Genomic DNA, 23427 nt, shown 5'->3' on the forward strand with positions numbered 1-23427 from the left:
GCAGGGAAGTGGGAAAAGCTCGGGGTGGGTTGGGGGGTGGGTGGAGCGCGCTTCTCCGGCCCGGCCAGTGCCGGGAGAGCGGGCGCCGGGGAAGGAGCGTGTATGCGGAAGCCTCCTCTGAGCCTCTAAAGGACTCACATCACCTCGGTAATCTCACAACATCCTTGTGAAGGAGGCACGATTATTAGACCCTTCGCAAAGAGGAAATGGCCTAGAAAAACTATTCTGAAGAATAGAACTAGAATAAAACTATTCTAAAGAAAGAGAATGGCCTGAGGCTGCTCCCGCCAGGGTCCGAGGCTAGCCCATCTCCACCTCGGGCACTAAAGGAGCGAAGAGAGCAGAGATCTCCGTGCATTTCTTCAGCCGCTAGTGCTTGTTCCTCTTTTTTTTTTTTTTTTGAGACGGAGTCTCGCCCTGTCGCGGCCCAGGCTGGAGCGCAGTGGCCGGATCTCAGCTCACTGCAAGCTCCGCCTCCCGGGTTTACGTCATTCTCCTGCCTCAGCCTCCCGAGTAGCTGGGACTACAGGCGCCCACCACCTCGCCCGGCTAGTTTTTTGTATTTTTTTTTAGTAGAGACGGGGTTTCACCGTGTTAGCCAGGATGGTCTCGGTCTCTTGACCTCGTGATCCGCCCGTCTCGGCTTCCCAAAGTGCTGGGATTACAGGCTTGAGCCAACGCGCCTGGCCGTGCTTGTTCCTTTTTATCGTCAACAAGGACCAGCAAAGTCATGGCGATATGCTGGCACCTCGTTTTGGAGGGTGTGACCAGAGGAATTGCTTGCTGTGGCCATGGCACAGACGTCCCCAGTCCCCAGCCCCGGCCAGGTCCCCTCCTGCTGGGGTGGGGTGGGGTGGCAAGCAGTCGGGACGGCCCATCCGCAGCTCCCGGTGAGTGCTGGTGCCTTGGAGGGGGCCACGTGATGTGTTGAGTGGGTGTGGGGGGAAGGTGGGGGAAATGGTGTCACAGAGGTCTTTGATGTTGTAAATAATTTCTATGCCATCTTAAAGAGCCAACTCTGGAAAAATATTAGTTGAAACGGGATCCAGCTAAACATGATAAGCCAACAAGGTGTGAAATGTGAGCTGTTGTGTTTTACGTCGAGGCCAGTGTGTACAGTTTTTAAGTCTGGTTTCTGTAGGGCTCCATGGCAAGGGGGCTGGTGGGGACACCTAGGACAGACACTTCTTACAAGGCTGAGGGCGTCAGGCTCCCTTTCCCTGTGCTCTCAGTTCACTGCAGTTTGGATGCCAGGAAGGCTAATGTCTGACACGCCCTCTTTTGGGATCAAATAACCCAAACTAGTCAGTTCTAGTAAATTTAGAAATTTACCAAGAGCTGGAGTCCCCTTTTCATTAAATCCATATGCTTGCCGGAAGTTAACAGGAGTCATAATAAAATATTGAATGAGACAAACACTATGAAGTGAATTACACTAATTTTTGTTGTAGTAAAACCACAAGCTTCGTTTGCACGATGAAAAAATACATATTGAGGCAGAACTCTACGATTGCTGTGTTACGTATCAAATTAAAGGCCTGGGACATAAAATCGTCCTTTAGTATCTGGGGCTGATCAGATTTTTAATGACTTTTATATGAGACCACAGATTATTTATAATCAACTTACTTAAATAGTCTAACTGATATTGTTGAGGTAACTTTAAAACCTTTTTTGCTGAATGACTCACCCAGGAAGCTGTGAATCTGGAAGATTCTGCCTGTAACAGGCTTCCAACCACTTCTCCAGAACCGGTGGCTCATCATTCCCTTCTCCCAGAGCCTATCCAGATATTAACACACGATGACACAGAAACCAGCACCCCTTTATCCAGCATATTGAAGGTAAGGACTGTGTTACCACGATTCAGTTCAGACTTAGAAAGTGCTCAGTCTGGCCAGGCGCGGTGGCTCATGCCTGTAATCCCAGCACTTTGGAAGGCTGAGGTGGGCAGATCACAAGGTCAAGAGATCGAGACCATCCTGGCCAACATGGTGAAACCCTGTCTCTACTAAAAATACAAAAAAAATAAGCTGGGTGTGGTGGTGCACACCTGTAGTCCCAGCTACTCGGGAGGCTGAAGCAGGAAAATTGCTTGAACCTGGGAGGTGGAGGTTGCAGTGAGCCGAGATCGTGCCACTGCACTCTAGCCTGGCGACAGAGTGAGACTCTGTCTTAAAAAAAGAAAAAGAAAAGAAAGTGCTCAGTCCGTGTGGATGGATTAAAATTTGAAATGAGTTTCATAAGGTAGCCCAAAGGATAAATCGACCTCATTTCCTTCTACTCCTATGCCTCAAGAGATCCTTCCTGCATGCTTATTAGGGTATGAGAAGAAATTACTTGTTAAAATGCAAGAGTGGGACAGTAAAAAGATAGTAGAGTGTTTAAAATCTTTTATTCCTTTGCTTTACTGGGAGCAAACAGAGACTTGTAGGCTATTGTTTTATTGTTTGTCAAATATTTTGTAGGTGTGAAATTAAGAATGAGTCTGGCAACTGTGCAAGATGCCAAGGGTACAGCAACCAAGTGCAGGGACTGTATCTTCTGGAGTTTCCAGCCTCACAGGAAGACAGTCAATCAGAGAATCAAGACAGAGAGGGGGAAATTTAGTGACAGAGGGTGCCTTTCCTAGACAGAGGTTTTTTGAGGAACAACATCTTTATTGCACAAATATTGCAGTGGTGTTGACAGAGTCCCTCCCTTTCTTCTCTCAGCCCTACATTGTATTCAGATGCGTGGAGAATCCTGGTAACCTGCACCCAGGTGCTGGGCAACACCTGGCCCGAGAAACTTTTTGGGGTCTAGGGAAGCATAGGAGGTAGATCAGTAGTCTGGAGTTAGAACCACGTTTCCTGAAAAGGAGCAGAAGTCATCCAGACAGAAAGTGGGAAGTGCCTGCTGCAGGACTGGGGCTGTCCCAGGCCAAGGTTCCTCCTTGGTGCAAGCAGGAAAGAAAATGAGTATGTCTGGAATGCAGCACCCAAAAAGGGGAGCCTGGGGAAAGAGGCAGGGAGACTGAGAAGGCCTTGATGAGAACCAGAGCCAGGAGATGGACGTCATTTACCCTCAGCCAAGGGAAGAGTCATCAAAGGGGTTGAAGCATAAGAATGACACGGCCACACCTGTGTCAGGATGAATCAGGTGGGGTATGGAGAACATATTATATGTGAAAGCATCCAGGAAAATGCCACTGTCACGTCTCAGGTCTGTCTTATCTTAGGTTACCCTAATGACTTGCTTTATATTTTTGCTTTGTCTTGTCTTTGTTTATAACTTAAATCCATTTTAAAAAGTTGCAGCCGCTGCATCACCAGGTGGTATCATGTCAGGGCCACGGTAACAGAGGCCCACAGGCCGAGCGCCTTAAACGGCTGAAATCTATTTTCTCACAGTCCTGGGGGCTGGAAGTCTGAGATCAAGCTGTTGGTAGGGCTGGTTTCTTCTGGGGCCTCTCTCCTTGGCTTCCAGATGGCTGTCTTCTCTGTGTCTTCATATTGCAGTCCCTCTTTACCAATCTGTGTCCTAATTTCTTCTTATAAGGACACCAGTCATATGGGATTAGGACCTACCCTAATGGCCTCATCGAAGCTTAATTACCTTTCTGCAGACCCTCCCTCCTCATACAGTCACAGTCTGAGGTATTGGAGATTAGGACTTCAACATGTGAATTTTGGGGTGCTGTGGTGAGATGCAGTTCAGACCATAACACTCTACTTAAGTAAAATGCTTTTTCCAAAATGTTACTGCAAAAGAATTTTGAAGCAAAGGAACCAACAAATTTTTTCTTAAAACTCTGGAAGTTCAAGCAGTCCAATTTAATGAAATTCATTTACTACCAAGTAAATGCCTGTGCACACAATGTACTCCTCTAGAGAAAAGCCTATTGTCACTGCATCTATATAATTGAATCACAAAAGATGCCTCCCTTGCCTCCCCCCACACCATCAAGTCCTTTCATCTGTTTCCAATAAGGGAAAAAAGAGAACTCTTCTGGGCATGTTTACATTTTATCTTTAAACAAAACTAAATGGAATTTGACATGGTAAAGCCAGGCCATGTTACATATCAATGTGAAATGGAACGTTTCTCTGGCCAGGTGTTGCCCAGCACCTGTGTGCAGGTTCCCAGGATTCTCCACGCACCTGAACAGAATGTGGGGCCCCGAGAGGAAAGGGAGGGACTCAGTCAACACCACTGCAATATTTGTGCAAGAAGATGTTCCTTAAAAAAACCTTTACTGCCTTTTATTGACTTTAAAAGTCACAGTTTTCCTTAAATACTTCTTTTTTCCCAATTTCACTGTAACTTACATCATATTCTCTTACATAAAAATTACTCTCCAGACTGAAATGCTTCATTCTGACATCTGTCCAAAAATGTTTCTTCTGCAACTTGCAGTCGTAACTACTTGTTTTAATACCACCAACTCCTTCTTCCTGCTGTCACGTTCTTGCAGAAAAGGCAAGTGAAAAGAAAACATGCCTCCTGGGATCCCGGGAAATGCAGTATCACTCTCTGTCGAGCGGTTTGCCATATTTATGTAACCAGTGGAAAACAAACACAGACATGTACTCCAATCAGGAAGCTCCAGTTTGCTCTATTTTTAAAAACCCTGGTCTGCTTTCTTCAGAAAGAGAGTCAGCTGGAGTCAGAGTTTATAGATTGCTTATCAGCAAGGCCATCCCCTGCAATGATCAGCCTAAAGACCTCCCATTCAAAAAGTTAGGGGGCAAAAACTAGACCATATGCCCAAGTTAGCATAGTCCCTATTTTTGGGAGTTCGTAGCCCTACCCTATAGTGCAAAAGTGGGAATGGCAGAATTTACTATGATAGCTAGAGTAGTGTGGTGTGACAGGAAAAAAAGAAATCACTGACAAACAATGACATTTTGAGGCAGAACTTTACAATGAACTTGTTATGTACGAAGTGGAAGGCCTCTGTCTTGAAATCTTCATTAAGTATCCAGGACCTGTGTTTCCCTGAGATTTTCTATTTCTCTGATATGAGACCAGAGATTATTTGCAATTTAGTTATTGAATATTCTAAATGACTGGGTCATAGAGTCACTTTACATTTACTGTAACCCCAATGGGAATTTTGAGCGAGATCAGCAATTTTATTCTAAACATTTTCTGAAAGAATAAAAAAATAGTTAATATATAATAGTTTAGAAAAATAAAGAAAAATTGAGATTTCTTTTCTTTACCGGAAGCAAAACATACTCTAGAGACTTCTACTTCTGGGGAAATGAAGTAGATACACATTACCTTGTCGCTCCAATAAGTATAACTAAACACCCTAGAAGTTGTGTATAAGACAAACATCCGAATACTTTGATTGGCAGACAAGAAAGCAGACTGTTTAGGGGCTTTGGGACCCAAGGAAGACTTGGTGATGAGTTCTCTGGGCTTTCTTCTGCCTCTCGTATCTTAGACAGGATACTGGAGAAGCCAGCAGTCTGTAAACACCAGTGTGCGCCAGACAAAAAAAAAGTTCCAAAAAAAGATCTGCTTCCCCTACCTAGACAGAGGATCAGGAAAGGGGCAGCCTAGCAAGACAGAAAACTTTCAGACAGTAACTGCTGTATTCAAACCAAATGCCACAGAAAAAACTGTGGTGGGACTCCAGCACTTACAGGTGGCTGAGTGGGGACCCTTGACTTTCACTCCTGAGAGGCCAACAGGGTGCCCCAGCTCCCCGCTGGGTGGCAGCAAGTCACCTTGTGTCTGGTGGCATCAGTGGATGTCACGCGGGGAGTCTGTGCTTCCAACCTGACTCAGGGATAACAAGGTTCCTCCTCCTTTCAAAGGTGGTGTCCCAAGAGGCTTAGTAGAAAGTCAAAACCTTCTCTATCCATCAGCAGGAGAAAGGCCCCACCCCCAGCTGCCTGAAAGAACAGCTAAATTCCAAGTTCAGAAACACCTGGAGCCTAAAGAATATGCTCCCAAATAATCCATAGGTCAAAGAGAGAGTCTCAAGAGAAATAAAAAGCATACTGAACTAAATGAAAAGGAAAACACTTCTTATCAAAATGTGTGGGGCACAGCTAAAATAGTGCTGAGAGAGAAATTTGTAGCAATAGATGTTTACATAAGAAAAAAGTAAAATTCTCAGCCAGGCGAGGTGTCTCACGCCTGTAATCCCAGCACTTTGGGAGGCTGAGGCAGGCGGATCACAAGGTCAGGAGGTTGAGACCAGCCTGGCTAATATGGTGAAACCCTGTCTCTACTGAAAATACAAAAATTAGCCAGGCATGGTGGCGTGCGCCTGTAATCCCAGCAACTTGGGAGGCTGAGGCAGGAGAATTGCTTGAACCCAGGAGGCGGAGGTTGCAGTGAGTGGAGATCATGCCACTGCACTCCAGCCTGGGTGACAGAGCAAGACTCCGTCTTGGGAAAAAAGAAAGAAAGAAAGAAAGAAAAAAGTAAAATTCTCAAATGAGTAATTTAAGCTCTCACAAGAAACTAGAGAAAGAAGAGCAAAATAAATATACAGCAAGCAGAAGGAAAGAAATCATAAAGACAAGAGCAAGAATCAGTGAAATCGTGAGCAGAAAAACAGTAGAGAAAACCAATGGAACAAAAAGTCTGGTTCTTAGGAAAGATCAATAAAATTGACAAAAAAAATCTCAGAAATCTAGGAGTAGAGGGGACTTCAACTTGATAAGGAATATGTACAAAAAACCCTACAGCTAAAAGCATGCATAATGGAGAAAATTGGAATGGTTTTCTACTATGACTGGGAACAAGGCAAGAATGTCCACACTGTCATTGCTGTATTCAGCACAGTGCTGGAAGTTCTAGGCACTGTAAGCAGCAAGAAAAGGAAACACCAGTCATGTAGACACTAAAGAAAGGTATAAAACTGCTTCTACTTGCAGATGACATGATGATCTGTGTAGAAAGTCCCAAGGAAAAGACAAAACCAAAAAACTCAAACTCTTGGAACTAATAAATGAGTTTAACAACTCATTTATAAGCAGGATATAAGGGCAACTGTAAAAAAAGTCAGTTTTACTTTTATATACTAGCAATGAACATGTATAAAACAAAATTTAAAATACAGTGCCAGTTATAATCACTCAGAGAATAATAAAATACTTGGGCATAAGTCAAAACATGTATGGGACATGTATGCTAAAAACTACAGAGTACTGGTTGAAAATCTAAATTAATGGAGACAGAATTTGAGTTCATGGATTGGAAGATTCAACATAGTGAGAATGTCAATTCTCTCCAAATTAACAGACAGGTTTAGCACCATTCCTATCAAATCCTAGAAAGATTTTTTTAATAGATATAGGCAAGACTATTCTAAAAATCTATATGAAAAACAAAGGAACTAGAATAACTAAAATAGTTCTGGAAAAAAGAAAAAAGTGGAAGCAATCACTTTACCCAATTTCAAGACTTACTATGTGGTTACAATAATCAGTACTGTGGTGCTGGCAGAGGGGAGGGATAGACATACAGGTCACCGGAACAGAATAGGGGACCCACTGGTAGGTTCACAAGTACGGACAATTGATTTTTGACAGAGTTGCAAAAATAATTTGATGGAGAAATGATAGGCTTTTCAACAGATAGTGCTGGAGCCATTGGATATCCACAGGCAAGAATGGAATGGAATAGAATAGAATAGAATAGAATAGAATAGACCTAAACCTCACACCTAGTGTAGAGGTTTACTCAAAATGGATCATAGATTTTAAAGTAAAATATAAAACTTATAGAAAAAAACATAGAAGAAAATATTTGGGTCCTAGGGCTTGGTAAAGAGTTTTCAGTCATGCCATCAAAACACATTCCATATAACCAGCTTAGAGAGGAACATAAATGAGCTGAAAAACACAGCATGAGAACTTTGTGAAGCATACACAAATATCAATAGCCAAATCAACCAAGCAGAAGAAAGAATATCAGAGTTTGAAGACCATCTTGCTGAAATAAGTCAGGCAGACAAGATTAGAGAAAAAAGAATGCAAAGGAAAGAATGAAACCTCCAAGAATTATGGGACTATGTAAAAAGACTGAAGCTACGATTAATTGGAATACCTGAAAGAGACAAGGAGAATGGAACCAAGTTGGAAAACACACTTCAGGATACTGTCCAGGAGAACCTCCCAACCTAGCAAGATAGGCCAACATTCAAATTCAGGAAATACAGGGAACACCACTAAGATACTCCACAAGAAGATCAATCCCAAGACACATAATTATCAGATTCTCCAAGATGAAAAAGAAGGAAAAAATGTTAAGGGCAGCCAGAAAGGCCAGGCCACCTACAAAGGGAAGCCCATCAGACTAACAGTGAATCTTTCGGTAGAAACCCTACAAGCCAGAAGAGAGGGGGGGCCAATATTCAACATTGTTAAAGAAAAAAATTTTCAACCTAGAACTTCATATCCAGCCAAACTAAGCTTCATAAGTGAAGAAGAAATAAAATCACTTTCAGAAAAGCAAATACTGAGTGATTTCATCACCACCAGGCCTGCCTTGCAAGAGCTCCTGAAGGAAGCACTAAATATAGGAAGAAAAAAACAGTACCAGCCACTGCAAAAACACCAAAATATAAAGACCAATGGCACTATGAAGAAACTGCATCAACTAGTGGGCAAAATAACCAGCTAGCATCATGATGACAGGACCAAACTCACACATAACAATATTAACCTTAAATGTAAATGGGCTAAATGTCCCAATTGAAAGACACAGACCGGCAAATTGCATAAAGAGTCAAGACCCTTTGGTGTGCTGTATTCAGGAGACACATCTCACGTGCAGTGACACACATAGGCTCAAAATAAAGGGTTGGAGGAAAATTTATCAAGCAAACAGAAAGCAAAAAGAAGGTAGGGGTTGCAATTTTAGTCTCTGACAAAACAGAACGTAAACCCACAAAGATCAAAGAAGTCAAAGAAGGGCATTGCATAAAGGGATCAATTCAACAAGAAGAGCCAACTATACTAAGTATATATGCACCCAATAGAGGAGCTCCCAGATGCATAAAACAAGTTCTTAGAGACCTACAAAGAGATTTAGACTCCCACACAATAATAGTGGGAGACTTGAACACCCCTCTGTCAATATCAGACAGACCAACAAGAGAGAAAATTAACAAGGATATTCAGGACTTGAACTCAGCTCTGGATCAAGTGGACCTAGTAGATATCTACAGAACTCTCCACCCCAAATCAACAGAATATGCATTCTTCTCAGTGCCACATATCACTTATTCTAAAATTGACCACATAACTGGAAGTAAAACACCCGTCAGCAAATGCAAATGAACCAAAATCATAACAAACAGTCTCTCAGATCACAGTGCAATCAAATTGGAACTCAGGATTAAGAAACTCACTCAAAGCCACACAACAACATGGAAATTGAACAACCTGCTCCTGAATGACTCCTGGGTAAATAATGAAATTAAGGCAGAAATCAAGAAGTTCTTTGAAACCAATGAGAACAAAGAGACAATGTACCAGAATCTCTGGGACACAGCTAAAGCAGTGTGTAGAGGGAAATTTATAACATTAAATGCCCACAAAAGAAAGCAGGAAAGATCTAAAATCACTCTCTAACATCACAATTAAAAGAACTAGAGAAGCAAGAGAAAGCAAATTCAAAAGCTAGCAGAAGACAATAAATAACTAAGATCAGAGCAGAACTGAAGGAGATTAGAGACATGAGAAACCCTTCAGAAAATTAATGAATCCAGGAGCTGGTTTTTGCAAAAATTAAGAAAATAGATAGACCTCTAGCTAGACTAATAAAGAAGAAAAGAGAGAAGAATCAAATAGACACAATACAAAATGATAAAGAGGATATCACCACTGACCCCACTAAGTACCAACTACCATCAGAGAATAATATAAACACCTCTATGCAAATAAACTAGAAAATCTAGAAGAAATGGATAAATTCCTGGACACACACACCCTCCCAAGACTAAACCAGGAAGAAGTCAAATCCCTGAATAGAAGTTCTGAAATTGAGGCAGCAATTCATAGCTTACCAATAAAAAAAAAACCCCCAAGACCAGATGGATTCACAACTGAATTCTACCAGAGGTACAGAGAGGAGCTGGTACCATTCCTTCTGAAACTATTCCAAACAATTGAAAAGGAAAGACTCCTCCCTAATTCATTTTATGAGGCCAACATCATCCTGATACCAAAACCTGGCAGAGACGCAACAAAAAAAAGTAAACTTCAGGCCAATATCCCTGATGAACATCAATGCAAAAATCCTCAATAAAAATATTGGGAAACCAAATCGAGCAGCACATCGAAAGCTTACCCACCATGATCAAGTAGGCTTCATCCCTGGGATGCAAGTCTGGCTCAATATATGCAATTCAATAAACATATTCAATCACATAAACAGAACCAGTGACAAAACCCACATGATTATCTCAATAGATGCAGAAAAGGCCTTCAATAAAATTCAACATCCCTTCATATTAAAAACTCTCAATAAACTAGGTATTGATGGAACATTACCTCAAATAATAAGAACTGTTTATGACAAACCCACAGTCAACATTATACTGAATGGGCAAAAACTGGAAGCATTCCCTTTGCAAACCTTCTGCACAGCAAAAGAAACTATCATCAGAGTGAACAGGCAACCTACAGAATGGGAGAAAATTTTGGCAATCTACCCATCTGACAAAGATCTAATATCCAGAATCTACAAGGAGCTTAAACAAATTTACAAGAAAATAACAACCCCATCAAAAAGTGGGCAAAGGAAATGAACAGATACTTCTCAAAAGAAGACGTTTATGCAGCCAACAAACATATGAAAAAAAGCTCAACATCGTTGATCATTAGAGAAATACAAATGAAAATCACAATGAGATACCATCTCATGCCAGTCAGAATGGCGATTATTAAAAAGTCAACACACAATAGATGCTGACGAGGCTGTGGAGAAATAGTGCTTTTACACTGTTTGTGGGAATGTAAATTAGTTCAACCATCGTGGAAGACAGTGTGGTGATTCCTCAAGGATCTAGAACCAGAAATACCATTTGACCCAGAAATCCCATTACTGGGTATATATCCAAAGGAATATAAATCATTTTACTATGAAGACACATGCACACATATGTTTATTCCAGCACTATTTATAATAGTAAAGACATGGAATCAACCCAAATGACCATCGATGATAGACTGGATAAAGAAAACGTGGCACATATACACTGTGGAATACCATGAAGCCATAAAAAGGAATGAGATCATGTCCTTTGCAGGGGCATGGGTGAAGCTGGAAGCTATCATCCTCAGCAAACTAACACAGGAACAGAAAACCAAACACTGCATGTTCTCACTCATAAGTGGGAGTGGACAATGAGAACACATGGACACAGAGGAGAATAACACACACTGGGGTCTGTCAGGGGGTGGAGGCTGAGGGAAGGGACAAATAGCTAATGCATGTGGGACTTAAAACCTAAATGACAGAGTGATAGGTACAGCAAACCACCATGGCACACATATACCTATGTAACAAACTTGCACATTCTGCACATGTATCCCTGAACTTAAAGTAAAATAAATAAGTAAATAAATAAATAAACACATTCCGTAAAAGCAAAAAGTTAATATATTGGACTTTATCAAAAGTTAAAACTTTGTTCTGCAAAAGACCCTGCTAGGAACACGGAAAGACAAGCTACAGCTTGGGATAAAATATTTGCAAACCACATCTAGCACACAGGACTCATATCTAGAGTAACAAAGAACTCTCAGAAATCAACATTAAAAGACAGCAATCCAACTGGAAAATGGGTGAAAGGCAAGAAGAGAATATGCAGATGGAAAATGAGTGTTTGAAAAGATATTCAACGTTGGTCCATTCCAAGATGGCTGAATAGGAACAGCTCTGATCTGTAGCTCCAAGTGTGATCAATGCAGAAGATGGATGATTTCTGCATTTCCAACTGAGGTACCTGGTTCATCTCACTGTGACTGGTTGGACAGTGGGTGCAGCCCACAGAGGGTGAGCTGAAGCAGGGTGGGGCATTGCCTAACCCAGGAAGTGCAAGGGATCAGGGGATTTCCCTTTCCTAGCCAAGGGAAGCTGTGACAGATTGTACCTGGAAAAATGGCTCCCTCTTGCCCAAATACTGCACTTTTCCTACAGTCTTAGCAACCAGCAGACCAGGAAATTCTCTCCTGTGCCTGACTCGGTGGGTCCCACACCCACGGAGCCTTGCTCACTGCTAGCGCAGCAGTCTGAGATCGGCCTGTGAGGCTGCAGACTGGCGGGAGAGGAGGGTTCACGTTGCTGAGGCTTGAGTAGGTAAACAAAGTGGCCAGGAAGCTCAAACTGGGTGGAGCCCACTGCAGCTCAGCAAGGCCTACTGCCTCTATAGACTCCACCTCTATGGGCAGGGCATAGCTGAACAAAAGGCAGCAGAAACTTCTGCAGATTTAAACGTCCTGTCTGACAGCTCTGAAGAGAGAGGTGGTTCTCCCAAAATGGCGTTTGAGCTCTGAGAACAGACAGACTGCCTCCTCAAGTGGGTCTCTGAACCCTGTGTAACCTAATTGGGAGACATCTCCTAGTAGGGGCTGACAGACACCTCATACAGGTGGGTGCCCCTCTGGGATGAAGCTTCCAGAGGAAGGATCAGGCAATATTTGTTCTGCAATATTTGCTGTTCTGTAATATTTGCTGTTCTGCAGCCTCCGCTGGTGATACCCAGGCAAAAAGCATCTGGAGTGAACCTCTAGCAAACCTCAATAGACCTGCAGCTGAGGGACCTGAGTGTTAGAAGGAAAACTAACAAACAGAAAGGAATAGCATCATAATCAACAAAAAGGACATCCACACCAAAACCCCATCTGTAGGTCACCAACATCAAAGACCAAAGGTAGATAAAACTACAAAGATGGGGGAGAAACCAGAGCAGAAAAGCTGAAAATTCTAAAAACCAGAGCACTTCTTCTCCTCCAAAGGATCACAGCTCCTTGCCAGCAATGGAACAAAGCTGGACGGAGAATGACTTTGACGAGTTGACAGAAGTAGGCTTCAGAAAGTCGGTAATAACAGACTTCTCCGAGCTAAAGGAGGATGTTCGAACCCATCACAAGGAAGCTAAAAACCTTGAAAAAAGATTAGACGAATGCCTAACTAGAATAAACAGTGTAGAGAAGACCTTAAATGACCTGATGGAGCTGAAAACCATGGCACAAAAACTTCGTGATGCATGCACAATCTTCAATAGCTGATTCGATCAAGTGGAAGAAAGGATATCAGCAATTGAAGATCAAATTAATGAAATAAAGCAAGAAGGCAAGATTAGAGAAAAAAGAGTAAAAAGAAATGAAAAAAGTCTCCAAGAAATATGGGCCTATGTGAAAAGACCAAATCTACATTTGACTGGTGTACCTGAAAGTGACGGGGAGAATGGAACCAAGTTGGGAAACACTCTGCAGGATATTATCCAGGAGAACTTCCCCAACCTAGCAAGACAGGCCAACATTCAAATTCAGGAAATGCCGAGAACACCACAAAGATACTCCTTGAGAAGAGCAACCCCAAGACACATAATTGTCAGATTCACCAAAGTTGAAATGAAGGAAAAAATGTTAAGGGCAGCCAGAGAGAAAGGTCAGGTTGCCTACAAAGGGAAGCCCATCAGACTGACAGCAGATCTCTCTGTGGAAACCCTACAAGCCAGAAGAGAGTGGGGGCCAATATTCAACATTCTTATAGAAAAGAATTTTCAACCCAGAATTTCATATCCAGCCAAACTAAGCTTCATAAGTGAAGGAGAAATAAAATCCTTTACACACAAGCAAATGCTGAGAGATTCTGTTGCCACTAGGCTTGCCTTACAAGAGTTCCTGAAGGAAGCACTAAACATGGAAGGGAACAACTGGTACCAGCCACTACAAAAACATGCCAAATTGTAAAGACCATCAATGCTATGAAGAAACTACATCAATTAATGGGCAAAATAACCAGCTAACATCATAATGACAGGATCAAATTCACATATAATAATATTAACCGTAAATGTAAATGGACTAAATGCCCCAATTGAAAGACACAGACTGGCAAATTGGATAAAGAGTCAAGACCCATCAGTGTGCTGTATTCAGGAGACCCATCGCACATGCAGAGACACACATAGGCTCAAAATAAAGGAATGGAGGAAGATCTACCAAGCAAATGGAAAACAAAAAAAGGCAGGGGTTGCAATCCTAGTCTCTGATAAAACAGACTTTAAACCAACAAAGATCAAAAGAGACAAAGAAGGCCATTACATAATGGTAAAGGGATCAATTCAACAAGAAGAGCTAACTATCCTAAATATATATACACCCAATACAGGAGCACCCAGATTCATAAGGCAAGTCCTTAGAGACCTACAAAGGACTTAGACTCTCACACGATAATAATGGGAGACTTTAACACCCCACTGTCAATATTAGACAGATCAACAAGACAGAATGTTAACAAGGATATCCAGGACATGAACTCAGCTCTGCACCAAAGGAACCTAATAAGACATGTACAGAACCTTCCACCCCAAATCAATAGAATATACATTCTTCTCAGCACCACATTGGACTTATTCTAAAATTGACCACATAATTGGAATTAAAGCACGCCTCAGCAAATGTAAAAGAACAGAAATCACAACAAACTGTCTCTCAGACCACAGTGCAATCAAATTAGAACTCGGGATTAAGAAACTCACTCAAAACTGCACAACTACATGGAAACCAAACAATCTGCTCCTAAATGACTACTGCATAAATAACGAAATGAAGACAGAAATAAAGATGTTCTTTGAAACTAGTGAGACAAAGACACAATGTACCAGAATCTCTGGGACACATTTAAAGCAGATTTAAAGCAGTGTGTAGAGGGAAATTTATAACACTAAATGCCCACAAAAGAAAGCAGGAAAGATCTAAAATCAACACTCTAACATCACGATTAAAAGAACTAGAGAGGCAAGAGAAAACAAATTCAAAAGCTAGCAGAAGACAAGAAATAACTAAGATCAGAGCAGAACTGAAGGAGATAGAGATACAAAAAACCCTTCCAAAAAATCAATGAATCCAGGAGCTGGTTTTTTGAAAAGATCAACAAAATTGATAGACCGCTAACAAGACTAATAAAGAAGAAAAGAGAGAAGAATCAAATAGATGCAATAAAAAATGATAAAGGGGATATCACCACCAATCCCACAGAAATACAAACTACCATCAGAGAATACTATAAACACCTCTATGCAAATAGACTAGAAAATATAGAAGAAACGGATAAATCCCTGGACACATACACCCTCCCAAGATTAAACCAGGAAGAAGTTGAATCTCTGAATAGGCCAGTAACAGGCTCTGAAACAGGCAATAATTAATAGCCTACCAACCAAAAAATCCAGGACCAGATGGATTCACAGCTGAATTCTACCAGAGGTAAAAAGAGGAGCTGGTACCATTTCTTTTGAAACTATTCCAATCAATAGAAAAAGAGGGAATCCTCCCTAACTCATTTTATAAGGCCAGCATCATCCTGATACCAAAGCCTGGCAGAGATGCAACAAAAAAAGAGAATTTTAGGCCAATATCCCTGATGAACATCAGTAAGAAAATCCTCAATAAAATACTAGCAAACAAAATCCAGCAGCACATCAAAAAGCTTGTACACCACGATCAAGTCGGCTTCATCCCTGGGATGCAAGGCTGGTTCAACATATGCAAATCAATAAACATAATTCATTACATAAACAGAACCAACAGCAAAAACCACATGATTATCTCAATAGATGCAGAAAAGGCCTTTGACAATATTCAACAGCCCTTCATGCTTTTTAGCATGAGAGTTTTTACTCTCAATAAACTAGATATCGATGGAACATATCTCAAAATAATAAGAGCTATTTATGACAAACCCACAGCCAATATCATACTGAATGGGCAAAAACTGGAAGCATTCCCTTTGAAAACAGGCACAAGACAGGGATGCCCTCTCTCACCACTCCTATTCAACATAGTGTCGGAAGTTCTTGCTAGGCCAATCAGGCAAGAGAAAGAAATAAAGTATTCAATTAGGAAAAGAGGAAGTCAAATTGTCCCTTTTTGCAGATGACCTGATTCTATGTTTAGAAAACCCCATTGTCTCAGCCCAAAATCTCCTTAAGCTGATAAGCAACTTCAGCAAAGTCTCAGGATACAAAATCAATGTGCAAAAATCACAAGCATTCCTATACACTAATAACAAACAGAGAGCCAAATCATGAGGGAACTCTCATTCACACTTGATACAAAGAGAATAAAATAGCTAGGAATCCAACTTACAAGGGATATGAAGGACCTCCTCAAGAAGGACTACAAACCACTGCTCAACAAAATAAGAGAGAAAACAAATGGAAGAACATTCCATGCTCATGGATAGGAAGAGTCAATATCGTGAAAATGGCCATACTGCCCAAGATAATTTATAGATTCAATGCCATCCCCATCAAGCTACCAATGACTTTCTTCACAGAATTGGGAAAAACTACTTTAAAGTTCATATGGAACCAAACAAGAGCCCGCATTGCCAAGAAAATCCTAAGCAAAAAGAACAAAGCTGGAGGCATCAAGCTACCTGACTTCAAACTATACTACAAGGCTATAGTAACCAAAACAGCATGGTACTGGTACCAAAACTGATATATAGACCAATAGAACAGAAGAGGGGACTCACAAATAATACCACACATCTACAACCATCTGATCTTTGACAAACTTGACAAAAACAAGAAATGGGAAAAGGATTCCCAATTTAATAAATGGTGCTGGCTAGCCATATGTAGAGAGCTGAAACTGGATCCCTTCCTTACACCTTATACAAAAAGTAATTCAAGATGGATTAAAGACTTAAATGTTAGACCTAAAACCCATTAAAAACCCTACAAGAAAACCTAGGCAATATCATTCAGGACATAGGTATGGGCAAAGACTTCATGATTAAAACAACAAAAGCAATGGCAACAAAAGCCAAAATAGACAGATGGGATCTAATTAAATTAAAGAGCTTCTGCACAGCAAAAGAAACTACCATTAGAGTGAACAGGCAACCTACAGGATGGGAGGAAATTTTTGCAATCTGTCCATCTGACAAAGGGTTAATGTCCAGAATCTACAAAGAACTTAAACAAATTTACAAGAAAAAAAAAAAGACCATAAAAAAGTGGGTAAAGGATATGAACAGACACTTCTCAAAAGAAGACATTTATGCAGCCAACAGACACATGAAAAAATGCTCATCATCACTGATCATCAGTGAAATTAAAATCAAAACCACAATGAGATACCATCTCACGCCAGTAGAATGGCGATCATTAAAAAGTCAGGAAACAACAGATGCTGGAGAGGATGTGGAGAAATAGAAACGCTTTTACACTGTTGGTGGGAGTGTAAATTAGTTCAACCATTGTGGAAGACAGTGTGGCAATTCCTCAAGGATCTAGAACTAGAAATACCATTTGACCCAGTGATCCCATTACTAGGTATATACCCAAAGGATTATAAATCATGCTACTATAAAGACACATGCACATGTATGTTTATTGCAGCTTCACAATAGCAAAGACTTGAAACCAACCCAAATGTCCATCAATAATAGACTGGATAAAGGAAATGTGGCACATATACACCATGGAATACTATGCAGTCATAAAAAGGGATGAGTTCATGTCCTTTTCAGGGACATGGATGAAGCTGGAAATCATCATTCTGAGCAAACTATCACAAGTACAGAAAACCAAACACTGCATGTTGTCACTCATAGATGTGAACTGAACAATGAGATCACTTGGACACAGGGCAGGGAACATCACACACCAGGGCCTGTCAGGGGCTGGGGGACTGGGGGAGGGATAGCATTGGGAGAAATATCTAATGTAAATGACAAGTTGATGGGTACAGCAAACCAACATGGGCACATGTATACCTGTGTAGGAAACCTGCACGTTGTGCAAGTGTACCCTAGAACTTAAAGTATAATAATAATAAAAAAAAGATACTCAGCGTCAAACCATATTGGGATACCACTATACGTTTATTAGGCCAGCAAAACTTTAAAAATAGTGATAACCCTAAATGCTGGCAAAGAAGCAGAAAACTGGTATCTTTCATACATTGCTGGTGAGGATGTAACATGATACAGCATTCTTTTTTTTTTTTTTTTTTGAGATGGAGTCTCGCTCTTTCACCCAGGCTGGAGTGCAGTGGTGCAAACTCGGCTCACTGCAACCTCTGCCTCCCGAGTTCAAGCGATTTCCTGCCTCAGCCTCCTGAGTAGCTGGGATTACAGGTGCACGCCACTATGCCTGGCTAATTTTTGTAGTTTTAGTAGAGATGAGGTTTCACCATGTTGGTCAGGCTGGACTCGAACTCCTGACCTTGTGATCTGCCCACCTCGGCCTCCCAAAGTGCTGAGATTACAGGTGTGAGCCACTGTGCCTGGCCGATACAGGCATTCTTAAAAGTCATTTGGCAATTTCTTAGAAAACTAGGCTTGCACTAACCATACAATCTAGCCACTGATTTCCTGGGCTTTTATCTCACTCAGATCAATGAAAACTTATATCTGCACAAAGCCTATAAATAATTGTTTATAGCAGCTCTATTTGTATTACCAAAAGGTGGGATCGATGACAGGATTCCTCCATGGATAAATGGTTAAGCAAACTACGATACATCATACATGGAATACTACTCAGCAATAAAAAAGAAAACAAGTTATTGATACATACAATACTTGGATGGGTCTCAAGAGCATTATGCTGAGCAAAAACGTCCACATCAAAAGGGCAAATACTGCATGATTTCATGTATATATAAATATATATATTTTGTTAATTCAAGAATGCTCTGTGTGTGTGTGTATATATGTATATACAATTTTGTTAAAAATTCAATAATTAACAAAATTGTGTACATATAGATATATAGATACACACACTTTCTTATTAATCCAAGAATTGAGTTAACAAAAATTGTAGAGATAGGAAGCAGATTAGTGATTGCTAGGTATTAGGAATGATGAGGTGGGAATGGAAGTGGGTGTGACCAGGGAGATCTTTGTGGTGATGGAATACTTTTGTATCTTAATTGCAGTGGTATTTACACAAATTTGCACATGTGATAAAATGACACAGAGCTATAAGCACACTGTACAATGTCAAGGTCCTTGTTTCGCTATTGTACTATAGTCATGTAAGATATAAGTAACCAGTAGGGGAAACTGGGGAAGGGTACTTGGGACTTCCATGTACTATCTTTGCAGCTTCTTATCATCTATAATTGTATTTTTAAAAGCACCAACCCTAATGTAATATAAAGTTACAACAATTAAAGCAGTGTGGTAACAACAGAGACCAATGTATCAGTGGAACAGAACAGAGTCCAAAGTTCAAACAATTAAATATGGAAATTTCACATATAATAATAGTGGCATTTCAAATCCAAAAGTATGAATTATTTAATTGAGAAAATAGGCAAGCCAAAACAAGTTAGTAACATGTATAAATTCATAAATATGTCGAGTCACTTACACAAATTCCAGAAGGTTTCAATAAGTAAAATCCTAATTATCAGTGGCAGAACACATATATTATTTTTATCATATCCAGGTGGTAGGAGTCTTTCTAAGCATCATATAGAATTCGGAAGCCTGAAGGAGAAGAATAACAGAGCTGATATTTAGAAATAACACATTGTGATTCTGGAAGTCATACCATAAATAAAGCAAGACCTATGACAAATTTTGAGGATATATTTGGGACACCGTAATGAATAATACATAAAACACTTAATGAGAAAGAAAATAGATAATAGAAAAATAGACCAAAGGAATGAACAGAGAAAAAAATTAAAATGCCAAAGAAGCTCACTGTTACCCATAATTAATGAAATCCGAATGAATATACTGAGACATCATAAAACATTTATCACAGTGGCAATGATTTAAAATGACTCACTATACCTTGTGTTCTGAGGATGTGAGGAAATGGGCACTCATAGAAAGTTCAAGGGTAGCATCACTATTTGGATAACAATTTGGCAATAGCTAGAAAAATTTAAACATAATGACCCTTGGATTCAGTAGTTTAAATTCTAGAAATTTGTCTCATAAAATTATTTGGGCAAGGGTGTCAACATATCTGGAAGAGGAAATTATTTGCAGCATGGTTTCTAATTTTCCAAAGTTAAAATCACTATAGACTCTTTCACTCGACAGTTAATTTGTACATAAAATGTGTTGTCTCCATTTATTAGAATATTGTGCAGGTTTTGAGAATTGTGAAACAAAACTACATATACTATAAATACTTGCAAATGCAGGGAGTATCAGTTCAAGTGAAACTTGAATTTAAAGAATGAGGATGCAATTTAAGCTTCTATCATATATTAGCAATTGTACATGAGTGTGTGTCTATATATAGATACACCTATGTACACATACACACATATTTATACGTACTTATGTAATCATAGTATATTTATAAAAGGATCCAGAATAATTATCATTTATTATATATAGAAAGATTTATTATCTAATAATCTAATATTAGATATTATTATCTATAAATCTAATAATCTAGAAAGATTTATTATATCTTTCCAGAGAGAACTGAGGGATGGGAAATTTGGGAGGGATTATTTATTTTCTTTAATATACTTTTAATCTTTATTAAAGTGATGTAAATACATTGCTTAAAATGTGAAATGAGACCGGATGTGGTGGCTCACGCCTGTAATCCCAGCACTTTGGGAGGCCGAGGCAGGTGAATCATGAGGTCAGGAGTTCAAGACCAGCCTGGCCAAGATGGTGAAACTCTATCTCTACTAAAAATACAAAACAATTAGCTGGGTGTGGTGGCGTGTGCCTGTAGTCCCAGTTACTCAGGAGGCTGAGGCAGAGAATTGCTTGAACCCAGGAGGCAGAGGTTGCAGTGAGCTGAGATCACGCCATTGCACTCTAGCCTGGGTGACAGAGTGAGACTCCGTCTAAAAACAAAAAAAAGTGAAATGGTACCACAAAGTTTAAAATGAAAACTGACCTTAGCTGTTAGATGTGGGTTAAAAGTCTCCAGGTGGTGGCTCTGGCCTGTAATCCCAGCACTTTGGGAGGCTGAGGCGGGTGGATCACTGAGGTCAGGGGTTCAAGACCACCCTGGCCAGAATGGTAAAACTCCATCTCTACTAAAAAAATACAAAAATTTAGCCAGATGTGGTGGCAGGCGCCTGTAATCTCAGCTACGTAGGAGGATAAGGCAGAAGAATTGCTTGAACTGGGGAGGCGGAGGTTGCAGTGAGCCGAGATCATGCCATTGCACTCCAGTGTGGGTGACAAGAGTGAGACTCCATGTAAAAAAAAAAAAGGATCCAGTTAAAGATAATTTGACAAGGGAAAAAGCCACTATTGAAATAAAGTAAGTAACACTGGAAATAAAAAAGAAGAAAATATGAATTAGGCCAACGCAGGGATCTACACATCAGCATAGACCTACAATTACCTTCCTGTTTTGTGACTCTCTGACACAGCACTGTCGAGAGGTTACGGAAGGTTCCAAAGGAACGAAACCTCTTCATGTGGTTATGAGACAACATGGCCAGGAAGTGGGACCACAGGACGTGGCAGCAGGCCGTGATCATCTCCCTGGTGTATGAAGGGCAGTGATCAGACAGACGCCATCAATGGGAGAGAGTGCTTGTTCAGCTGTTGTAGTCAGTGGGAGTAACTGTTGTGTCTTCCTTGGTTGGGGACAGGGAACGAAGGAGGTGTCCAGAGTATAATGTCACCAACAATTTCTCCAAGACACCAACAGCCTGCTAGAACTTCCACCTTGTTTCCCCTGTTTCACAAAGAGGCCATACAAAATGGTGGCACTTGGAATGCTTTTTCCCTAGAGCAACACGATGGACCTAGTAAAGGTCTTCAAGGGTCTGTTTTGCATCAGCTTCAGACTTTCCATGGCAAGCCACAAAAAGAATCTAAAATATGCTTATTCCTGACAGACCCTAGTCTCTAAATTTCAGAATTCACGCATCATTCAAATTATTAATCTTCTTTTCAAATGGTTCTGGGGACTGCCAAGCATGCGATTTTTTCTTAGTGTTTTATGTCTTTCTTTTTTACGTTAACAAGCAGCAGTGTTTTCTTTGTGGAATTAAACTCCACAAAAATATCTTTGCAAGCAGATTTGTGTCTTGATAACAATCTGTTGATTAATTTGGCGACAGAATGCTGATGGAGTGCGTGAATCTCTGGGAACACTTCCAGCAGATACACATCAGTGTAATGAAACGCTTCCAGCATTTTACAACTGTCAGGTTGATGTTTTACCATTCTGACACCCAGCCTGGCTTCAGCTTGAAGGGGAGTGCCTGTGTGTCTTTCACCGGAGTTCATGTGCTAGTTCACACTGCCCACCGCTGCCCCCCTCCCCCGGCTCCCCAGTTTCTTTCCTGGGTTCCTTGAAGGTGCAAGAGGGTTGAAGATACAGGAGGTTGAAGATACAGGCGGGATACAGAAGTATCCCAGGGTTGCAGCTTCATCTGTTCTTTCACCTTTCCCCAAAGATCCTTCTCTGATTTGTCCAAAGGTGATGCTGATAATCAGGAAAGCAGCCCAAGGGGTGGGGAAGAGGGGAAGAGCATAGGTTTTAGAATGAAACAGAATCGTATTTAAATCCTGGTGCTATTTACAAGTTTTGGAACAGAATCTGTTTCCTCTTGTGTCTAATGGAGTAGGAACATTTTAATAGGAGACTTTTGGGAATTAGAAGGCAATGTTTGGGAAGTGCTCATTAGTCCAGGAACATGGATATATGGGACTTAGAAGTCCTTAGTAGTTACTAAAATACAAAAGGCTTTTACACTTTCTGAAACAGCTTTACTTATACTGAATCTTGTAATCCCTCCAGCAAGCCAGGGAGGTGGGTGGGGCAGAGGTGTTTACATCCTCTGAGAGAGGAGGAATATGAGGCATTAGTCGATTGCACAACTTGGCCAGGGCTTTCCAGACCAAACCACCCCTTGGTGCCTTTGGGGTGGGGCGGAGAGGGATCAGAGACGCGAACGCAAAGACTGAGTGTGAGGGTGAGATGACAATGTGGAGCACAATTCTGGGACCTGCTGAAACCTTTCGGACTCCCTTTTGGCCCAGTTGATGGGACAGCCCAGGAACTCTTTACTGTTCGTCTTTTTGTGAGTGAGTCTGAGCGTTGACTCCTCAGCGTGGTAAATCCTCTTCATGACAGGAGTGGTCGCACCCAGGGGATTCATTTCTGGGAAGTAGAAAAGAAACGGGGATTATTTAGATTCCATGTCTTAAAATTCGTGGTAATTCTACCTGTGTGGGACTGCTTTTTAACTTTGCTCTGTCTTGTGCACCGTA

The 23427-nt window shown here is 40.9% G+C and overlaps 1 long non-coding RNA gene across 1 annotated transcript in view; it reads left to right on the forward strand.

Annotated features, from left to right (window-relative positions):
- Window positions 1-996: 996 nt before the first annotated feature.
- LOC103878525 overlaps window positions 997-23427 on the forward strand; it is a 58257-nt gene continuing 35826 nt past the window's right edge. Inside the window, exons 1-2 of the long non-coding RNA XR_004177790.1 lie at window positions 997-1071; window positions 1695-1844. This is a non-coding gene — a long non-coding RNA (uncharacterized LOC103878525). The remainder of the gene's footprint in view (window positions 1072-1694; window positions 1845-23427) is intronic.

This window comes from Papio anubis, chromosome 13 (genome assembly GCF_008728515.1).
Source record: "Papio anubis isolate 15944 chromosome 13, Panubis1.0, whole genome shotgun sequence".
Classification (NCBI taxonomy): domain Eukaryota; kingdom Metazoa; phylum Chordata; class Mammalia; order Primates; family Cercopithecidae; genus Papio; species Papio anubis.